Raw genomic sequence first — 19,749 nt, 5'->3', positions numbered from 1 at the left:
ATCAGCAGCATGACATATAGCGATTCGCAAACAACACTCAGCCACGCACCACGCCACTTTCGTACATCCAACACAATCTTTCGCAACATCCATACAACATAAGGTAAATGCACTTGCACACCATTGTTTATTACCATCTCCTTATCATTCATTGCCCTGAGATATGCTAAATGACTAGAACGATCTGGTAGATGAGCGATCCCGTTCAGTTGCTGACTTCTAAATCTAGCATTTATCTTTTTTATTTTCCAAAGAAAGAATGTAAATTGAGATTCTGGATATCTGCGACACATCAGATATCCAGAAGTAAGTTGGCTGCATTCCCCAAATCCCTCAGTCATAGCTGGCCTGAGCTCACGCTCTGGAGCCGCTCTACGCCGCGCTGGTCACTAACTCTGCAGCCGTTCGCCGTCGCGATCTCCGCTGACTCCAGTTCGATGGTGTGTGCTCAGTAAGGCGACACCACCAACCCAACGCGACCGCTCACACACAGTCGACAGCGGTCTGCTTTCATTGGGCGGGCTCTGCCGGAGCGCAAACGGCGTGGGCTGGAGGCGGATGGGTCAGCGATCACTGCGATTTGTAGACAGGCGAAGACTCTAACGATTCGTCCATCCAGTGCATTCATCGCTACCCACTCTTCATTACCTGTGGCATACTGGTTCACCCATGCTCAAAGCTTATGACACCACTCCAACACACACCCATGACAATATTCCACGCTAACAATCCCTATGACATCACCACACTCATAAGTTTGGTGTCACTTAATTCACCACCCACACGCCAATGATACCAGTGAACCACCCACACTCAACCCACGCTTGTCGCCTAGTTATACAAGTATCGTCACCATTCAGTCAATCCAGGCTAATTAGGCCTTTCATCCGACCCGACGGGCGTTACCCAGATAGAAGTTGGGCGGATAGGCCGGCTGGGTGGACTGGTTCCAATGATAGTAATCATGAAGACAAGCATTATTAATAGAGTCTCCAGATATGGTAGGCAGGCAGGCGGGCGTGTCGCGCAGAATGCTGGTGGAACCGTGGACCGCGCCGGTTATGGTGTTCGCCAATGATGCCCAGTGGTAACCTGAAACAGAATACATCACTGCATTAGTGGATAAGCGACAGAAACGCTTCTGCCGGCCAAATCCCACATAGCTCTATTTCATAGAGAAGTCTGTGCTGTGAAAAGGACCCCAATTGGCTGCCGTGACCACTGTCACTGAACACAAACCGTCCCCGTCGGACGGAATCAGCGAGCGTCGTGGCAGCTCTGACTAGCCTCTCTCAGCGCAAAGTGGCTCAGCGACCCGGCTCTCTTCCAACTGAGCTGTGGGGATCGATGAATTAATTATCTTTCTAAGCGATTTAATGAAAACAATCTCGATTGATTACTCAGTTTCGAATGTGCCTGATTATGATAGAGTCACCGGGTAGATAAGAAAGCTAGTAATCATTGCTTTAACACAGGATAATCACTTCAAGCAAGCATAGCATAGTCATACTGGCTAATAAATGCCGTCATCACTTCATTGAGTGCGTTGGCTTTCCAAAACTAATGATTGTTCAACCTTGCAAGGATGCCAACTTGCCAGCTCCTTGCGTTGCATCCACAGATATCAAAGCCCGTCACAACAGTGCGCACGAACAAAGACCCAATTTACGCCAGACTCCACTGAAGCGCGCAATGTGCCAGTAATGACCTTGTGCCGTGTGTGTTCGCCGTTCTATTCCGTCTTCTGACCTACATTCGCAAATAATCCTCCTTCGAGACCACGCTGCCATCTCTCCTTCTCGTTTTTGCAACGGTATTGATTCTCTAGCTTCTTCGCGCCATGCGGTTTTTGCACACGGCAAAAAAGCTCGGATCAATACAGTGGCCGGCCGGCGCGAGCTGGCGAGGCCGGCGAGAGCTGCTGAAGCCCGCCGCGACTCGCCACCACCGGGGCACACAGCTGCAGCTCGGCACGGGCCGCGCAGAAACATGGATGCAATCAAGTGGTTAATATTGAGCATATGGCACTGATGGCCAAGGATTCATCAGGGATATATGCCGCGCAGGGCTTACGATTCATATGTTTGTGATATCTTGCTCCAAACTGAAAAAAAGATCTTACCAAACAACCCAGTGCCAGCTACAAAGTATTTTTAATATTCATATTTTTGTTGGAAATTTCATGAATGTCATCTGCAATTTTTCTTTTTCAACGTCGAAAGGTGTGCGTCCCGTTGCACCAGCAATGTTAAGTCATACCAGCAATGTTAGTCAAACCAACGCTATTGTTTTGTAGCAATGGCCTCGAGCGAGCCTAAGGATTTGACATATGACATCATTGACATTTCATTGAACATAAACAACGGTTTCGTAAGCGCGGTCCATAGCCTCTCATATAGCCATAAGCTCTGTAAGCGCGGTCATTCTGAGTATAAAAAGTACTGCGGCACAGTATAGCTGCAGGCGTTCCCCCACTGCCATCTAGCGGTAAAAGATGAAGGCAGCTGTCATTGCGGCACAGCATAGCGGCAGGCGTTCTGTTCCTGCCATCTAGCGGCAAAAGATGAAAACAATGTGCATTGCGGCACAGTATCACTGCAGGCGTTCAAGTGTTCACTGTTCAGTTATGCGTCTGCGTGGCGGTGGCCGATGGCAATACAAATCCCGCCGTTATATGACAATAGCTTACTGGCGCTGAAAAGAAAGTCACTAAATGAACTGTAATGCCGTTCCCTAGCTCTGCACTCTACATCAGCATTCGTCACCTGCTATTTGCAAAAAAGTTTTTTTTCTTTTGATCGGCTGTCTTTAGCTTAGGACATTCGAAACTTAATTTTATATAAATATCATAATAACGATTTCTGAAATAGTTATGCAGCTTGTAATAGTATTGAACACGGTCTGTGGTTGAAAGAGGGCCAAATTAGACCTCGTCTGCATTTTTTTTTTTTTTTGTCAGAGACCCCTGCATGTAGCCGAAAACGGAAAGAGGCACGGCAAGCACAACAATTAACTACAGGAGCAGAATGATAACCCAAGAATGAAATTGAATCATATCTTTTTGAAATCTTCATTCTTCCGGATACATTTACGAACACAAGACCCTCAGTTTCTTTACCAAGACACGGATCTTTTTTAATAATTAAATTAAAAATACAACTGGCGAATGAGCATATTACATGCCTATTGGCTACTCCGGGAAGGCTTAATGATGTGCTGCGCATTTTATTGCTGCTTTCGCTTATCTTCCTATAACATTGTCCTGCATGTTGCTTTGGTTGCTCGTTGGTCAAATGATTAGAGTAATGATAAGCCAAAAATTGAACGTTCATTATGAGCATGAATATTAGCCTTCAAACATGCTTTTAAATATCTCTGTTCAATGCAAAAAAACTAACTTCTCTGGAATGACCGTTTAACATCGCTGGTTAGAAGATGATGCAATACTGTGAGCGTCTCAAGATACGATCATGCTGAATGTATCCGCCTGATAAACATCAAGCAATATCCTATTAGCTCACTCCATCGCCATGCCATGCAGGTATGATGTAGGTCAGCATGACAGGCGTTCTTTGTGCCGCTCCTGGGCCATCGGCCAAAGAACCGCCCCCCGCCCCCGCCCCCGCCCCCGCCCCCTGTCCTCCACGCCTCCTGACACTGGGGTCGATGGCCTCGACAGCAAAAACCTTCACCTACCAAAAAACGGCAGCAAGAAACCTCTGCAAAAAGTGCGCCAGATCGAGGTCACTGACTGGGTGTGTAAGTCATATTTTCCGCCGCTGAAAATTCCGTCATAATAGCACAACGGACAGCGTGGTTAGATCGTGTGCCGTAATATCTTGCTGTTTGAGATGATGAAACGAAGGGACTCTGCCGCTTTCACTTTATAACGCGTTTGTTTGGTAATATTGCTGCGTTACATTCAGTTGTATTTGGTAAGAACAGCGATCACCGGAGCAATTACTGATGTTTCGCATCGGGCGCAAAAAGTGATAACGTACTGAACAGTGAACAGTAAAGCCCTGCCTGAAATAGATTACATCATCGATTCTGCACGTTTTGTTGAGGAAAGAGAATGAATGGGCCTCAGCAACAATTGACAAATGAACCAGGTACTTATATAAACGGGGCAGAAACTTTGCCATGTTACGCTTTTTCTTCATTTCTTACCGTATAACGCAGTAATGCGTAGGTGGCTCAAACACGAAGGGTTACCAAGAGCTCCTTTCGTAATATTTTGGTCCCGTGCCTATCTGTGCACCTTAGTTGTAATCGTGCACTCGAAACATGAATAATTTCACCAATAGGTACTCATTTTGCTCAGAACGGATCGTGCTTCCGATTTGATCTGACATAGGTACTCTGTAAACATTCATGATATCGATACGTTTGTATGTTCTGCATTCGTGGAAAGATAGCCACCACCCACCAGCATTGTAACTCTATCCAAGCTGTTCAATGATACAATGCAGCCTTTCTGCTCATGAAACCAAAATAGTCGGCCATGGCTGGCCATCGTGCCATGCCATGGATCTCCGCCATTTTTCTCCCGTCGGGCAAACTTCACGATTGGCGGAGCAGCTCTAAAAAATCCACCCACTCTAGCCTGGCCTAGCGGACGTCGGCCGTCGGCCAACGATTTTCCCCGGACGCCCCGCCCACCTTCGGCGTCACCGTCTTGTTGGCCAATCGGCGGGCCGGTCCGGCCGCCGGAAAAAATACACTCTCTGGCATCGCGTCCGGCCGGCCAATGAGGTCTGTGCCGGGCGGCGGCGCCGGAGACTGGCCGGATCAATACGGGCCTCAAATGCGCCGCGGAGCCGGTGGGCGGGCGGCGGGCCTCGCCCGGGCCTCCGCAGTGGTATTTACAGAGCTGATATTTATTAAATGTAGGTCTTTTGGGACCTTTTGCAAGGGTGACGGGAAACAATAATTGGCTCTCGTAAAAGCACGATGAATGGCGGTTTGATTTATTTCTTATTAAGCAACGGATTTATTGTGGTCTATGAATAAAATACTGTGAGAGCAAAAGGGGAAAATGAAATTACAACCAGTTATTTTCTTTATTAATTATGCATACCAGCAAGAGACAGGAAATGTGTGTAAGAGAAGGAGAGAGAGAGAGAGAGAGAGAGAGAGAGAGAGAGAGAGAGAGAGAGAGAGAGAGAGAGAGAGAGAGAGAGAGAGAGAGAGAGAGAGAGAGAGAGAGAGAGAGAGAGAGAGAGAGAGAGAGAGAGAGAGAGAGAGAGAGAGAGAGAGAGAGAGAGAGAGAGAGAGAGAGAGAGAGAGAGAGAGAGAGAGAGAGAGAGAGAGAGGTGCGAAGACAATTACATTCGAATCGTCTATTGTGCCATTACCTACATAATGCATGATTTCAATATTCAGCAGCAAATACACGTTTCAATACATTAGGTAGGTACCTACATGCAAGTCAGCCATGGAAATATCAAATCGCGACAAGCTATCGGTTCGACCAGATGCCTCGCCGAAGCAGCACGAATGCCACGGCATTCATGCTGCTTCAACTCGTAGGCGTCTCACAGTGCCCTGCCTTTTTACCGCGTCCACGTTTTGCCGCCTGCCCGACTGTGCCGCACGACACGAGAGCGCTGCGGCACAGCCTACCCAACTAAAAAATGGCTCCGGCCGCCGCGCAGGGACGCCGCGCGCTGTGGCCGTCTTCTGTAGCGACCGCGGGACTGTGAAGGAACTGCTCTTTGATTTGAAATGTTTGAAAATAATTAAAAATGCCCAAGGTGCGAAGACAATTACATTCGAATCGTCTATTGTGCCATTACCTACATAATGCATGATTTCAATATTCAGCAGCAAATACACGTTTCAATACATTAGGTAGGTACCTACATGCAAGTCAGCCATGGAAATATCAAATCGCGACAAGCTATCGGTTCGACCAGATGCCTCGCCGAAGCAGCACGAATGCCACGGCATTCATGCTGCTTCAACTCGTAGGCGTCTCACAGTGCCCTGCCTTTTTACCGCGTCCGCGTTTTGCCGCCTGCCCGACTGTGCCGCACGACACGAGAGCGCTGCGGCACAGCCTACCCAACTAAAAAATGGCTCCGGCCGCCGCGCAGGGACGCCGCGCGCTGTGGCCGTCTTCTGTAGCGACCGCGGGACTGTGAAGGAACTGCTCTTTGATTTGAAATGTTTGAAAATAATTAAAAATGCCCACATGAAAATTGCATCAAATCACCTGAATTGCATGTAACATAACGACTGAAAGTCCTGGGCTCGGTGAATAAAGATCATACGTCGAAACGAGTGTTGAAAGGCTGACGGGGCGCAGGTCACCGACCGGGCGCACCCCCTCTCCGGCGGGAGCTGACCCTGTTCTCCAGGTGGAAACAGCTGGTCATTTGGTGACGTCACTCTGACGTTTTTCCTGCCGAACTAGGACAGGCGTTATCGGCACGACAAAAAGACCGCGCTGATAAAAACGTAGCTCTGCAAGGCGAAAAACCACTCAAAGTCTGCTTTGGTCAATAATCAACGCAAAGGAAAAAGGCTGACCTAGATTTCTGTTCTTGACGCTGAGTGTGTAAACGACACGCCGCATTAGAGCTAGCCTTCTGTGTATATGTATTGTGTGCAAATTTTACCAAGCTTTGTTGGTTACTGATACAGAGATACAGTATCTGTCACAACCGAACATTTCATAATGCAATTGTTTCATAGATATATGTGCTCCTGTCAAGATACATCTGTCATTTCAACCCTACATGGTGGCTGTGACGCTCAACACGGGTACATAGTGTATTTGTTGAGAAATGCCGTTCTGGGTACACTTCTGTTATGATTCTGTCTTTGCGTTTTGTTGGATTTATTGTTTGTGCACTTATACTGTAAGCAGTGTAAACCGTCGAAAGAAGATAAATGTCATTCAAAATGCCTTCTGATAGTGTCTAAATATCCTGGTCCTAATAATCTAACAGAATAATATGTCTCCCGATTTCTACATCAATAGTAAGATAAAGCATCCAATCCCTAAAGATGACCCGAAAAATACAAAACAGCGTAGTCGACTACCTGGCTGACTGCTCTCGCAGTAGGCAGCACCAAAGACGACTAGCAGCACATTATCCTTTATGAGCCGCAAACGGCGAATCTGGCGCTCATGTGCGCCACTCTGGCACCACCGGGTGCGCCGCAGTTGCCAGTTTTGCGGCGAAACTGCCGCGTTTCGGCCGCGCGCGTCGCGAAGAGCCGCTATTTATAATCTGGTGCCGTGTAGCCGACGGCGGCGTCTCGCAAAAACGGACGGCCAGGAGCGGCCGTCGCCGGGAGAGCGGCGGGCCGCGGCGGCGGCGGCGGATCGAGGAGGCAGCGAGGGAGACGGATGGATTCAGGATCCAGGAGGCAGGGATGGAGACGGGTGGATTCAGGATCCAGGAGGCAGGGATGGAGACGGATGGATTCAGGATCAGGAGTGGCTTGGATGGCGCTGAAGGAGAGGATTGGCGAAAGAATGGGATGGAGTCACACCTGCGAAATTTGCATTCTTGAATAATGTGTCGGGTAGACGTGACAAAAAAGAAATAGTTCAATAAATAAATAAAACTGTTTGATTAATTTATAGTGCAGCCAGTATAAAATACATATCGACAATAATTCATTACATCAGGAATATAAGCGTAAGCAGTTTGAGTTGGGTCAGACAGATTCGATTTGATCCTGTCAACTGCCATTGGATTCGGTCAGATCATCAGATCAATGCACCAGTAACATGGTTTTTGTGATATTTGACTATCTATCTGCTTATCCTGGGCCTGGGATAAGTCGTCATGTCATCCGCTCCTTGATAAGTGTTATGTCGTGGTTAACAGTCCAAAGAGCATGCCAAGCGAATACTGAGTGGTTTTTGCCACCACGCTCCGCGATCCTTCCCCCGTAACATGAATTCATATAGGCAGCTCAATGCTGCAAGAACTCATTAAGTAGGTTCCTATAGGGGAGGACTATTGTTTTATGTTTTACATGTATTTTTTATGCATAAAAAGAGCACCAAAGTGATCCTAGATCGCTTTATTTTTGCTAGCTAGGTAGCTCTCATTTTTATTCTCAAACCCTCAGTGCGACCATGCCGATAGGCCACTACTCCCTCCGTTACCACCTGCATTTACACCTCCTCTTTCCCACCCGGTGCGAAACATGTTGCTCCTTTGGCGAGCTGGCCGCCGCTGGGGTGAACGGCCCTGGTCTGTAACAGGTGCACCGCTGGAGGTCCTGTGGCGGTCAGAGGAGCCGTGACGTTAGTGCAAAAACGCCAGCGAACCGCCCAGGCTGCCGGTTCGGCGTCCGCGAGAAATCGGCCACAGCGCGCCGCCGCAAAACTGCCCGGCCGCGAAACAGGCAGTGGGGTAGGCAGGGAGGGGTGCGCGAGGCGTCACAGAAAAACGGAGGGGAAAGAAGGTGCGGGAATGCAGGAAGGAAGGGCGTATATGATGTAAGGGATGGGGAAAGAATGAGGAAGGGCTGTAAATGAGAGAACCTTTGTACAAAACGAATTCTTTTTTCAATCATCAGGATAACAATCTACTCATTTATTACCTTTTCTCGAATTGTGTATGGCTAGACGGTTGTAGAGAATAAAGAATGACCGAACAGGTCATCCTTCAACAGAAAAGCGTGCAAAAGAATTGTGATATCGAGGCTGTTAGAGTTAAAAATGACAGGGCGTTTCCACTAAACTAAAGACATAATTGAAACAGCAGAATGCTTTGTAACGTGTAAGACATGAATTAATGTTATGAAGCATTAATTTCCAGGACGAACCAAACATTTAGTTCCTTATCTTGGTAACGCTCAAAGAAAGCTCATCTGGGCAAAACAAGCAGCCAGACGTTATTCCCTGTAAGCAAAGTCGGCTGCCATTCGTCTGGCGTCTCAGCGTATCGCCTGGCAGGAGCTATTGAGTCGACGGCGTCTCGGAATACCTGTCCGCCAACTCCATCTGCCCATATAAGCCGTTCGCGGACGGCGGCGATGGCGGCGTTCCTGAGGGCGGAGTCGGTGGCCAGAATCCCGGTCATCGCTCCTCGGGCAGACGCACCGCCAAGGACGACCAATTTTTTTGCGCCGCCATGTTTTTTGGCGTACCACCGCCGCGCCGCCACCGCCGCCGCCGCGGCTCCAGACCGATGCGAGGCCGGCCGGCGGCTGACCTGCACCAACGCGCACGACGCGTCCCCGATCGATATGCACACACAGTGACGCAGGTCAGGCCGCCGGCAACATTCGGGGTGGCAAACCCGGCCGGCCAGGCCGCCCGCGGGCTCGCAAGTCGCTGTTTCGCACAGCCGCCGCCAGAGGCGCCACCTCCTCGCCATAAACATGGCCGCGCAAAAAGCGCACGCGCAAAAACGTCTCGCAAAAAGCCGGCTTTTGGCCGGCGGTGTGCGCGTTGACCCCGCGAGTCTTTGCCACGGAAAGCTGTGCAGACGCAAGAAGTGGCCGACGAGGAAGGACGCGTCCCCGGCGCGCACCGAAGCAGCGGCCGCGCGCGAAAAAGTCGCTTCTGAGGGCAATCGGAGCACGTGCAGTGGAATCGAGTCGAGCGCGTGCTGAGTGCGTCGTGTCTGACGACAGGATGTGGCATCCCAACTACACCGAGGAACCGTGGGTGACTCCGAACGGCGAGCGACACAGGGACACGCCCGAGGTAGGACTCTGCGGAGGACTGGGATGGAGGGCCGGGGTATCGTGCTACGCTGACCGGGATGTTAGGACGAGCAGAGACGTCAGGGGTCGCTGGGGTGTTTCTATGGCCTCTGACCTTGCTGACCGGGTGACAAGGTCAGTGCAGGTGCTGATACGGTCGGTGTCACGCGCTACCGGTCGGTTATCACCGTACACAAGTGTGAACGGCTGCTCTGCACAGGTGTGAACGGATGCCGGTCATAGATGTGAACCGGCTGGAGAGGACCGTGGAGAGGACTGCTGTGAACCAAGGGGAGAGCTCTTGGCTGCAGTCGAGCCAATCCTTCAGTAGGGGAATGGTGTGAACGAACTTTGAGGTCAGCTACATAGAAATGTCTAAAAAGTACGATCAAATGAAAATTATGATGCCAAAATGGAAGTGATTAGTGAGAAATGAAGGCATTCACGCTGTTCCTATCAAGGAAAATGGAAGTTATTGATTTTTTTGCTCAAAAATATAAGTGTCTGGGGGAAAATAGGTCGTTAGACAATTATTTAAAGGTAAGATCAAAGATGCATGCATATTGATAGGCAAATGATACAAAAGCTTCTTTTTTATTATATCCAATTTTGGTCACTCGAATTCGCGAATTTTATCGAGCTACCACAGTTGTATTTTGATCAATTGACTTAGCACAAAGAAGGAGGGTTTGATGGACAATCCGGATGATTACGATTTCAAATGTGCTAGTGGAAGTCCTAGCATCATTTCTCTCTTGGAAAATGTCTAAAGGCCGCCCCACACTGGACCTCGCATGCGGGTTGCGGGCTTGCGGGTTTTGAGTTTGCGGGCATAATGCTAATTCATAGTGTGATTAGACCGTTTCCTTATGGTAACTTCATGAATGCAGTGAAGCCGGTACACCTTCAGAAACTTACATATAGTCGCAATACCAGCGCAACGAACCAAAATTCGGCTCCAACGAAAAACCCGCAAACCTCGCAGAACTCGCAGACCTCGCAGCAAGGAAAATCGAAAGTTGACTCAAAATCAACTTTTGGAATGCAATGCAAGGTCGCTCGCAAGCTAAAAACATGCAGACTCGCTTGTTTGATGGTAGTGTGGGTCACTCAGCCTAGATTGCATTATTTGATTTTGAAGAAAACCGAAAACCCAAAAACTGGCAACCCGCATGCGAGGTCCAGTGTGGGGCGGCATTAAGGATACTATCCGTTATTGCCTCTTTCGTTTCGATTGGTCTGTATCCCTACATAGCCATCGCCAGGATTTTAGTCATTCTGTCATGGAGAGCAATATGCGTAATTGGATAGGCATTACAGCACAATATTCCTTCCCCATCACCAAATGTGATTATTTAAAGAAGTCGTTGATTGCTCGTGGGTCATATAAAAACTTGTTGAAAAAGCCCCGAATAGATTGGAACGATTTAGCGTAAAACACGCAAGCCACTACGTGACAGCTACTGAATAAACTTACTGTCATGACGAGTATCTCTGCGCTACTTAGCCGTTTGAAATGAGTAGTTACTACTTACTATATAGTTGGATAGATTGCATATATCAGCTCCCTCAGCGGCTCAGCAAAGAGATAATTAAAATGTTGAATCGCCTGATTCGAGTCACATTGTTCGGTGCTCGCTATTTGTTACTAAAGGGTCAGTGGTAGTGGTCGCCTGATAGGAAAGTTATCTGGTGAAATGGCGAAATAGGATGGTCTGGCTCTAGGAACAGGTGACCCTGAACTGAAATGACGTGAAAACGGTCGATTTTCTAACTTTTTTTGTATCCTGGTAATCAGCAGTTTCCTCTTACAAACGAGGGTTTCGATTTTGACAGTTTGTTTGTATTTTAGAATATGGAATGCGAAATGCTATTCTAATCATTTGCATACATGACATACATGGGTGACACATACATACATACATATACATACATAAATGGGTGACAGATTATCTACTCAAGATAAGTCGCCACTCATTTTACAATGGAAAGGAGATAGTCATCAGTCATCACTTTCCAGCAATGAAAAAGCCATGCGCCTCCAACAATGGAAGTCAAGATAACTCGTCACCCGTTCAACAATTGGCGAGCCCTCAACAATGGGACAGTCCACTTTCCAGCCAGTGCTAATTATCATGGAACGGATGTGGTGCGCCTCATGACAAACGAACATTAGGAGTAGCAGGAAAGTCCTACCGTATACGTCATTTCTAAAACGAAACGGTATACAACTTGCGATCCAATGCTTGCCAATTATTCTGTAGCAATAAATCACAAATGCACCTTCCTGTTCGCTTTTCAAATCAAATTACTTTTAAGATCTAAATCAAGTGACTTTCAACTATTACCAAGCATCCACCCAATCTATCTATATTAGCCGTTTTCACGACGGCCATCTGGTATACATTTGGTGTACATCTGGTACAGATTAGGTGCAGAGCTGGTCAAATCAGGTTCAGTGTGTCTCTTAGCAGCTATCAGCTAGGGTTGCACTAATTGCTTATATGCCTGCTTTGTCATATTATCTGAAAGCATCATCGATTAAAACACTGAAATACATTCACAAAGTGAAGATATTTGCTGTAAAAGAAATTAGGTGCAGATTTGGTCAAATCAGGTGCATTCGTCGGATAGCCCGTCGTGAAAACGGCTATTATCTTCTCTCCTCCCTTCTCCCTCTCCTTTCCTTTTCTCTCCCCTCCACAGGAGGACAATTCTCCCAGGCGGCACACGAATATGGACGACTTCTTGTCGGGAGGCCGGCGACGGATCAGTATGATAACATCGCTTAGTCATATCACGCTCTGCCCGAACAAATTATACCGAACACGCGATAGGCACGAGAGAACGTCGGTGAGACATATCATGAACGTGTTGAGGCTGAGACGCGGGATTCAGGCAAGAGAGCAGAATGGGGCCCCGAATGAGATGGCGTCAGGCTTATGGCTGGTGCGACATATGCACATTATGCATCATGCCGGCATACCAGTAGATTTGCGGCATACACATGCAGTTGCGAGGAAGTGAAAATGGCGAGGAGAAGAGATGAAAAGTGGAGGGTGCTTAGGGCGAAAGATAACTTCATGGAGATCGAGAATCGACATGTAGTGCAAAGTGACGCGGAGCGTAACTCATGTTCTGTTACAGTTAGCGGTCTCTTACGTGACCGGATTTGACGAACCGACCGCCGAAGAAATGGCATGTGACTCAGTGACCTCGCTCAGCAACAATCATCTCATTTCATCACCCCATCGACAATCAAAACTTCTTAGTAATCACTCACTCCAATTTGACCCAACTCTGCAGACTATGTATGCATAACAAAAACACTTCTCAAAATGTCCCAGCTTTCACCTGAAGCTCAAGCAGGATGTGTGCACTGCCGTTTAGGGTCTGTGTGCACGCCCTAGAGATCTGTGCACTGTGCACACAGCCGACCTGAGGGCCTCTGTTCTGAGATTGGGGCGTGAAAGTTACCGTCGATCAGTTACCGAACTTGGTGAGAAGGGTTATAAGAAGTGACGCGCGGGCGGACGGCCGGCGGTGGTGTGGGAGGTGCCGGGGCCGGGTCAGGGGCCGATGACGTCATAACGGGGTCAGGTGACGTCATGAAGTCATTAGATGACGAGAGTGGGGACTGACAGACCTCAATATCAAGAGCCATTGGCGCTCGACTCCGCTTGCAGCTGGCGGATCTGGTATGTGGCAATATGCTGCATCTCACACATGACAATTATTTATCGTCTCCTTCTGCCTCACCCCTCTCTCCTATCCCCAGCTGTGCTGTCACTCCCTCCTCCCCTCTCTCTCCCCATCCTCCCCGCTCTTCCTGGGACCGCCTCGGGGGCCTGTCTGTCATCAGCGGCTGACATGGCGTCCCGTCAGCTCACTCCAGACGCCAGGCGCCAGCAGCGACTAACGCTCTGAGAGACACACGACTCGGGGGACGGGCCATGATGGATGCTAGGGAGAGGGAGAGGAGGGGAGGGATGGCAGCCATTTTGGTCCCAGAGAACACGACAGAACGAAATTTTCCCACATTACGGAGCTGCTTTTGCTCTAAATGGTGGGCTGAGTGAGAGCAATCTTTATATTGGGCTACAGCCATAAAATTAATTTTTGAAGGAGTCATTTCTGTGGATGTTTTCATTATTTTCCACATGTGTGAAAAACGACCTTATTCTGCCACACTTTGGTCTTTGATCCATTTGGCGCGGTGTAGGTCAACATTGCACCCATCGCTGCAGCTGCTGTCAGCATATGGGCTGCCCATATGGCTTCCAAGGTCATCTATGCGTGCAACTGCATATACACATGCACATGTGTGTGCGTGGGAAGGGAGGGGTAGGGAAAGAGATGGGAGTCCGACCAATCTGTATACCTTGTGAAGTTTATCCGCGGATCCAAGGGATAATAAACGTCTCAGCGCAGTCAGTATTGGAGCGAGGACGAGACCGGTGCAGTCTCTGGCAGGGAAACATGACAGTAGGTATACTGCTCTGGTCTTGGGAAGCCGCGAGATAAATGAAAAAGACTGAAGTATTAGCCAACTATGAGATCTGCCTAAAGTGCTCGAAACCACATTTGCTCGTAGTTTTGAGTACTTTAAAGTTAACCCGCGATGACTGGGGGGGGGGGGCGGGGAGGGGGGCTCTGCAGAGCCCCCTCACGTTTTTCGGCAATATCATCTAAACCATTTCACGGATCAACAACTCTCAACTCTCAGTTGCATCAATTTGACACGTTGTGTTAAAATTTCAACTTTCTAGCTACCACAGTTTGGCCGAAAATGACGTCAGAGTGACGTCATGTCGGCCGGTTCTGATGCAAATTACTGAATTACGGCAAACGCTCTCAAGAGCTTAGTTTTAAAGCTAGATCCAATTTCTTTGCGTCAGTGGACTACAAATACACGTAGCTATCAAACTGCTAACATGAATTTTCAAAATTGTGAGAATTTTGAAAAATATATTTTCACAATAACAATGATATGTTTTTTGATTGTTTCAAAAAGTTTTTGATTTTTCGCAAAAACCGGAATATATGTAATAGAACTCACACTGATGAACTACTCTAGCAAGTGTTAGCCCAATATCTTTAAAAAATAGCCAAGTTTTTTGCATTATTGTCAAAAATTTACAATTATATATTTTTTTAAACCATTTTTCAGTACGTTTTTGACATCGTTCAGCAATATCAATGGCACCATCGTGTTTGTTAGCTCAAACTGCATTTGATAAGCACCTTTTTTGTTTAAAAATTTCATTTTCAAAATTTGACCTTTTCTGACCTGAAATTGACCTGACCTCCGGTAAATTCAGCTGAAAATGACTTTAAATGACACAGACGACATTATTTCTGAAATCTACGTGTAAAATGGACCATAAAATATGCGTCACGTGACCGATACATGGTATACAATTTTCGTGACCTAGGATGAACTGGCCTTGACCTGAATAGTTCAAAGTACGAGTTCGGTACCCTCAGGGTATCTAAGGCATATATCAAGGAGTGTGTAAACCAAAAATGAGCCTGATCGGACTCGTCAGCCGGCGGCCAGAGCCTAAATTGTAAACAAGCAAAAATGCCGATAATTTTTACTTTGACCTGACCTGTGACGTCATCGATGACCTCGGTCCTCGAGGTCCATGAAAGTAGGTTTCGCTCGACAGTTATTCCAGGGCTATCAGACCCGTTTGAATTTTGACGATCAGCCCGGTAGTTTTGGAGATAGGAGGGGGAGGGCTCTGGAGAGCCCCCCTCAGTCACTCGCGTTGTGGAAAATACCCCAGTCATGCGCGGGTTAAAAACAATTTCTTGTCCTCTGCTTTTCTTTTTGTCCTTCGTCTCCTTTTTCATCTTTTTTATTCTCATCCGTCCTCCTCCTACCATTTCTTCTTCCTCTTTTTCTTCGTTTTCTTGTTCTCGCCCACGTTCTCTGGAAGCCGCTCACCTAATTGATATTTCCCATTTACATAATTGTCGCGCTGCGCGCCAGCCATGCCAGCTGCATGCCGCTCGGTGCCGGGCGGTGTAAGGCAAAAACTCACCGGCTATGCTCCTTCCGAGGATCACAGGCGGAAGGATAGAGGTGCTATCCACTATCACAGGCGGCCCTGCAGGATAGCGCTATCCACTTATCACGGGCGGTCCTGTGCAAGATAGAGGTCTGTTCTGACGTGGAGATCGTCAGCGATTGAAGTGTGAGGCCGAAGACGGATCTATACTAGAATCTATTTGCGCGACGAAGTAGGAAAGGAAGGAGGATGGGGAGAGGAAGAGATACAGAGAGAGAGAGGGAGGGAGGGAAAGAGAGAGAGAGAGAGAGAGAGAGAGAGAGAGAGAGAGAGAGAGAGAGAGAGAGAGAAAAAAAAAAAGAAGAGAGAGAGAGAGAGAGCTGGCGAATGCAGATGATGGTGCAAAGGTATGGTGTTATAGGCAATTGCTAAGGTATGCTGAAGCTTCTCCGTAATGCGAACGGCATATTTATAAGACTGGCTTAGGAAGGGATGGTGTATACCTTGGTTTAGACCGTTCACTTAGTCTCCATCTGACGGCGGATGGGATAAACTCGTTATGGACAACCATGCACTGCCTGGGGCCATTAACGCCACCGTTAACGCCGTCTTCTCTCCTCCCTGCCACCCGACCACTCAGTCCAACATTCCATCGCAGCACGTTCCATTCCAGACCACCATGGCGCCTCACCTTCATTCCAGACCATCAGAATACCCCTCCGACACGACACGAATTTAGTTGGCGGCAACTTTTTAGCCGGCCAGCAGTAACGGTTCCTCCGGAGTTGACCGCGCGGCGCCAGTCCGGTGTGGCTCGCTCGTCCAAAATCGGCACGTGCCGGCCAGCCGGGGGCCGGCGCCGGCGTCGGCCGCCCATGGGCAGGTTTTTGTGCGTCAGGAGGTTTACCTCTCACTGCAATGTGGGCCGGTACCGGTCCGGAATTTACAGCCATGTTTGGCAAGGATTGTTTAGAGTGGGCAGGTATTGTTTAGAAATGGCCAAGCATTACTTAGCAGTTGGGGACCGGCGGCAAAAACCGGTGCTCGGCTAAATGGTTGATTGCCGAAGTTCCGCGTTCCTGGGTCAGAAGGGAGCTCATGGGCCTGTCTCACCCGGCCTCCTTCCTCCTATTGATGTGTGCTGCTGACTCGCGAATGACTGGGATAGTAAAAGTTATAGAATAGCATTCAGCGAGCCATTGAATTGGTTGGGTCGTCTTGCTATTTTTTTATGGGAACTTCCGAAAACAAATAGGTTTCTCTTCTTCGGCAAAGTAAATGATAAAGCAGACACACGCTTAGAGTCACAACTGCTAAAAATTGCAATCCAGTGATCAAGAAGACAGACTAGAAAGAAAGATATACATTTATGCATTGTTGGCTGCCACTTCATCGCATTCCATCGATAACGTTTCTATAAATATATGATCCCTGATTTATAAGATAAAAATTTTTGCTATATGGTATTCCTTATTTCATTTTCGATTAAATTCACGCCAATGCACATCTAAAACGCAATGTGTATTCATATTATGAAAAAGAACATGCGTCCTATTCCATCAACACTTTTTACTGTCTCACAGCTGACGTGACTCAGGTTGACCTAGTCCGACCCTCCCCGATAGTTTTGTTTCCGTCAGCACGGTAATATTTGGGTATACACAAGCCCCTGATGTAGTAAATTTGATACTATTGCTCTGCAAACAATATATAACATCATGTAAGTTAAGAGAAGATTACATTAGACCGTCATTAAACGGGGCAATAGGAGGGATCATAAACCATTGTCGTGCAGAAGGAGTAATTGCAAAAAACAAAAATTCGTTAGAAAAATTTAGAGAGAGGTGGAAATTTGTAGTGGACAGGGACCACTCAACTATATTTGAAATATCCATAGATGATGTATTTAGCTGAATGTACAGAGTGCCGTTTAGTAAATGAGGGTAGGGAGGGGGAGAGGTGGGGTTGGGGGACTCGAGATCTTGTAGCTTGCCAAGAGGCTATGTGGCCAGGGGTGGCACCTCTTGGCTCTGTTGTGTGATTATTGAGTTAGCGTCGCCTCGTGCGATTTGTGGCCCCCGCCCTACCCCATCCGGGCCAACCCGTGCCCGGCCCCCCAGCATATGCTGGGCAGGCCGGGCCGCCGGCCCGTCCCTCGGACCGCCTGTGGCCCGTGGGGCGGGCCGGTGGTCAGGGGGCGCCGCCTCGCGTGAAAGACGCGCGTGGGTGCGAGGCGGCGCGGGCGGGGGCCAACGTCGAATTTGCCGAGCCGAATTTGTAAGTTACTGTTTTGTTCGCCATACGCGAGGTGCTGCGGGCGATGCGCTTTCAGGGATCGTATGGACCCTCCATTGGTTTTTGATTGTAGCCCAGAGATGTGCGCGATTTGGGTCTCTGTCTGCCACGCTGCCGCGGCGTGGTTTGTATCTGTGTTTGATCGGGCCAATAAATGTTGACCGATGCTGAAAAAAATGACCCAGTCCGACCGGCGGACCGCCCTCGGCTGACTCAAAATGAACACTCAGCCCCCGGGAGCGCAGCGGCGACCACCCTGGAAATTCCCATTGCCCCCAGCGAGCCGGAGCTCTTTGTCTGAGCTGCTCCGGTCCTCTGCCCCCGCTCCGATACTCTGTCCCACTGTAAACAGACTGCCCGCGGGCCCGCACCACTGACCTTGGTCAATACGGTTTCCGTTGGCGCAGGTCACGTGACCGCGGCTGAGTCACGTGACCTCTGAGAGCGCCGGAGGCGGCGGTTGCATTGCTACCGGATGTTGAGGCGCCAATGCTTAGTGGTAACTAACTGCGAGCCGTTTGCAGTGTGGTTGAGTGATTAATTATGTATGTAATTTGGCGGTCGGAGTTATCATTGAACAATGAGTGTGAGTGCGACTTTGATGGCTGGTAAAAAGAGTGGAACAGGAACGTCTGAAAATTAAAAGCAATGCAATGATTGTTTAGGTGAACGCATTGATCCTATGATTGCTTCCGAAGCAACTATATTTCAAAAAGGAAACTTTATTCATATTATAGAAAAGAAGTACGCTAGAGGCAATATGATTGCTTGAGACATAAACCCCTAATCCGAGCACAGAAAAAAGATAAACAGCACCAAATAATTCGCTCAATGATTAGAATGAAACGCATTCGTTTCAGATCACAAAAGCCCCGGCCCAAACTTCATGTCTGCCTACAGCCCAACTAGCGATGGTATTTTAGGAAGAAGTGTCTGTTGTTAATGAACACATACGTGCTAGAGTAATGTTCTTGTGACCTGGGTGTTATCGAAAACTTAAGTGTTATTCCCTCCACTGTGTCTGCTAATAAGTGTTTTTGTGACCTGGCGTAACATGTGTGGCGTTTCTTTTCCAGTACGGTGTCTATCCAGAGTACGATCCCAAGGCTCAGGTAAAGACATTTTTATCTGACAGAATGGCTAACCCAGCTACTAACCCCACCCCTCCCTTTGCGACTAATTATTATTGCGCTATTACTTACGCTATGCATAGTAGAATACCAGCCAGTGACGCACCCAAGTCCCGTTTTATGGGTTTCTTATTCATTGTTAAGGCATTGATCACTTTATATTATGCGCTCTTGCAAAGAAAAAGGTTGCTAAAAACGTTGCCTCTCTAATTCGGAAATTTGGTGTAACTGGGACCAGCAAATGGGTGCGTCCCTGACGGCTTTACTAGCGAGCTTCCGTGTTTGCTGCCCTTAGCTGGCATCACGCAGACAACATAACCTATAGCTGCTGCTGCAGTGGAGAGCGCATGAAAACACTAAGCTGACTGAGTGAGTGAACAGCATGAGCCTTATATACTGACCCGATGACCGCTAGATGTGTACAAAGTTCGCCGTATAGATGAGTGAGTGAGAAAGCATCATTACCGTGGCCACCGGAGAAACCAGAGATAAAGGCCAGGTAAATCAACATAAAAATCGCCGGCTGATAATATTTTTGCTTAGAGTTGTTCCGGATTTCGTCAGCAACGCGAGAAAAAAAAACAATTCGTAGTGTGCAAAATAATATAGCGATATGTTTTACATCG

General features: G+C 48.1%; 1 long non-coding RNA gene across 1 annotated transcript in view; it reads right to left on the bottom strand.

Annotated features, from left to right (window-relative positions):
- Nucleotides 1-19,749, bottom strand: part of LOC122388169 — a 36,992-nt gene continuing 17,243 nt past the window's right edge. Inside the window, exon 3 of the long non-coding RNA XR_006257746.1 lies at nucleotides 1-1,092. This is a non-coding gene — a long non-coding RNA (uncharacterized LOC122388169). The remainder of the gene's footprint in view (nucleotides 1,093-19,749) is intronic.

This window comes from Amphibalanus amphitrite, unplaced genomic scaffold, assembly GCF_019059575.1.
Source record: "Amphibalanus amphitrite isolate SeventyFive unplaced genomic scaffold, NRLGWU_Aamphi_draft 000311F_arrow, whole genome shotgun sequence".
NCBI lineage: Eukaryota > Metazoa > Arthropoda > Thecostraca > Balanomorpha > Balanidae > Amphibalanus > Amphibalanus amphitrite.
Note: the sequence above shows the minus strand (reverse complement) of the source record. Positions and strands in the feature narration are given on the sequence as shown.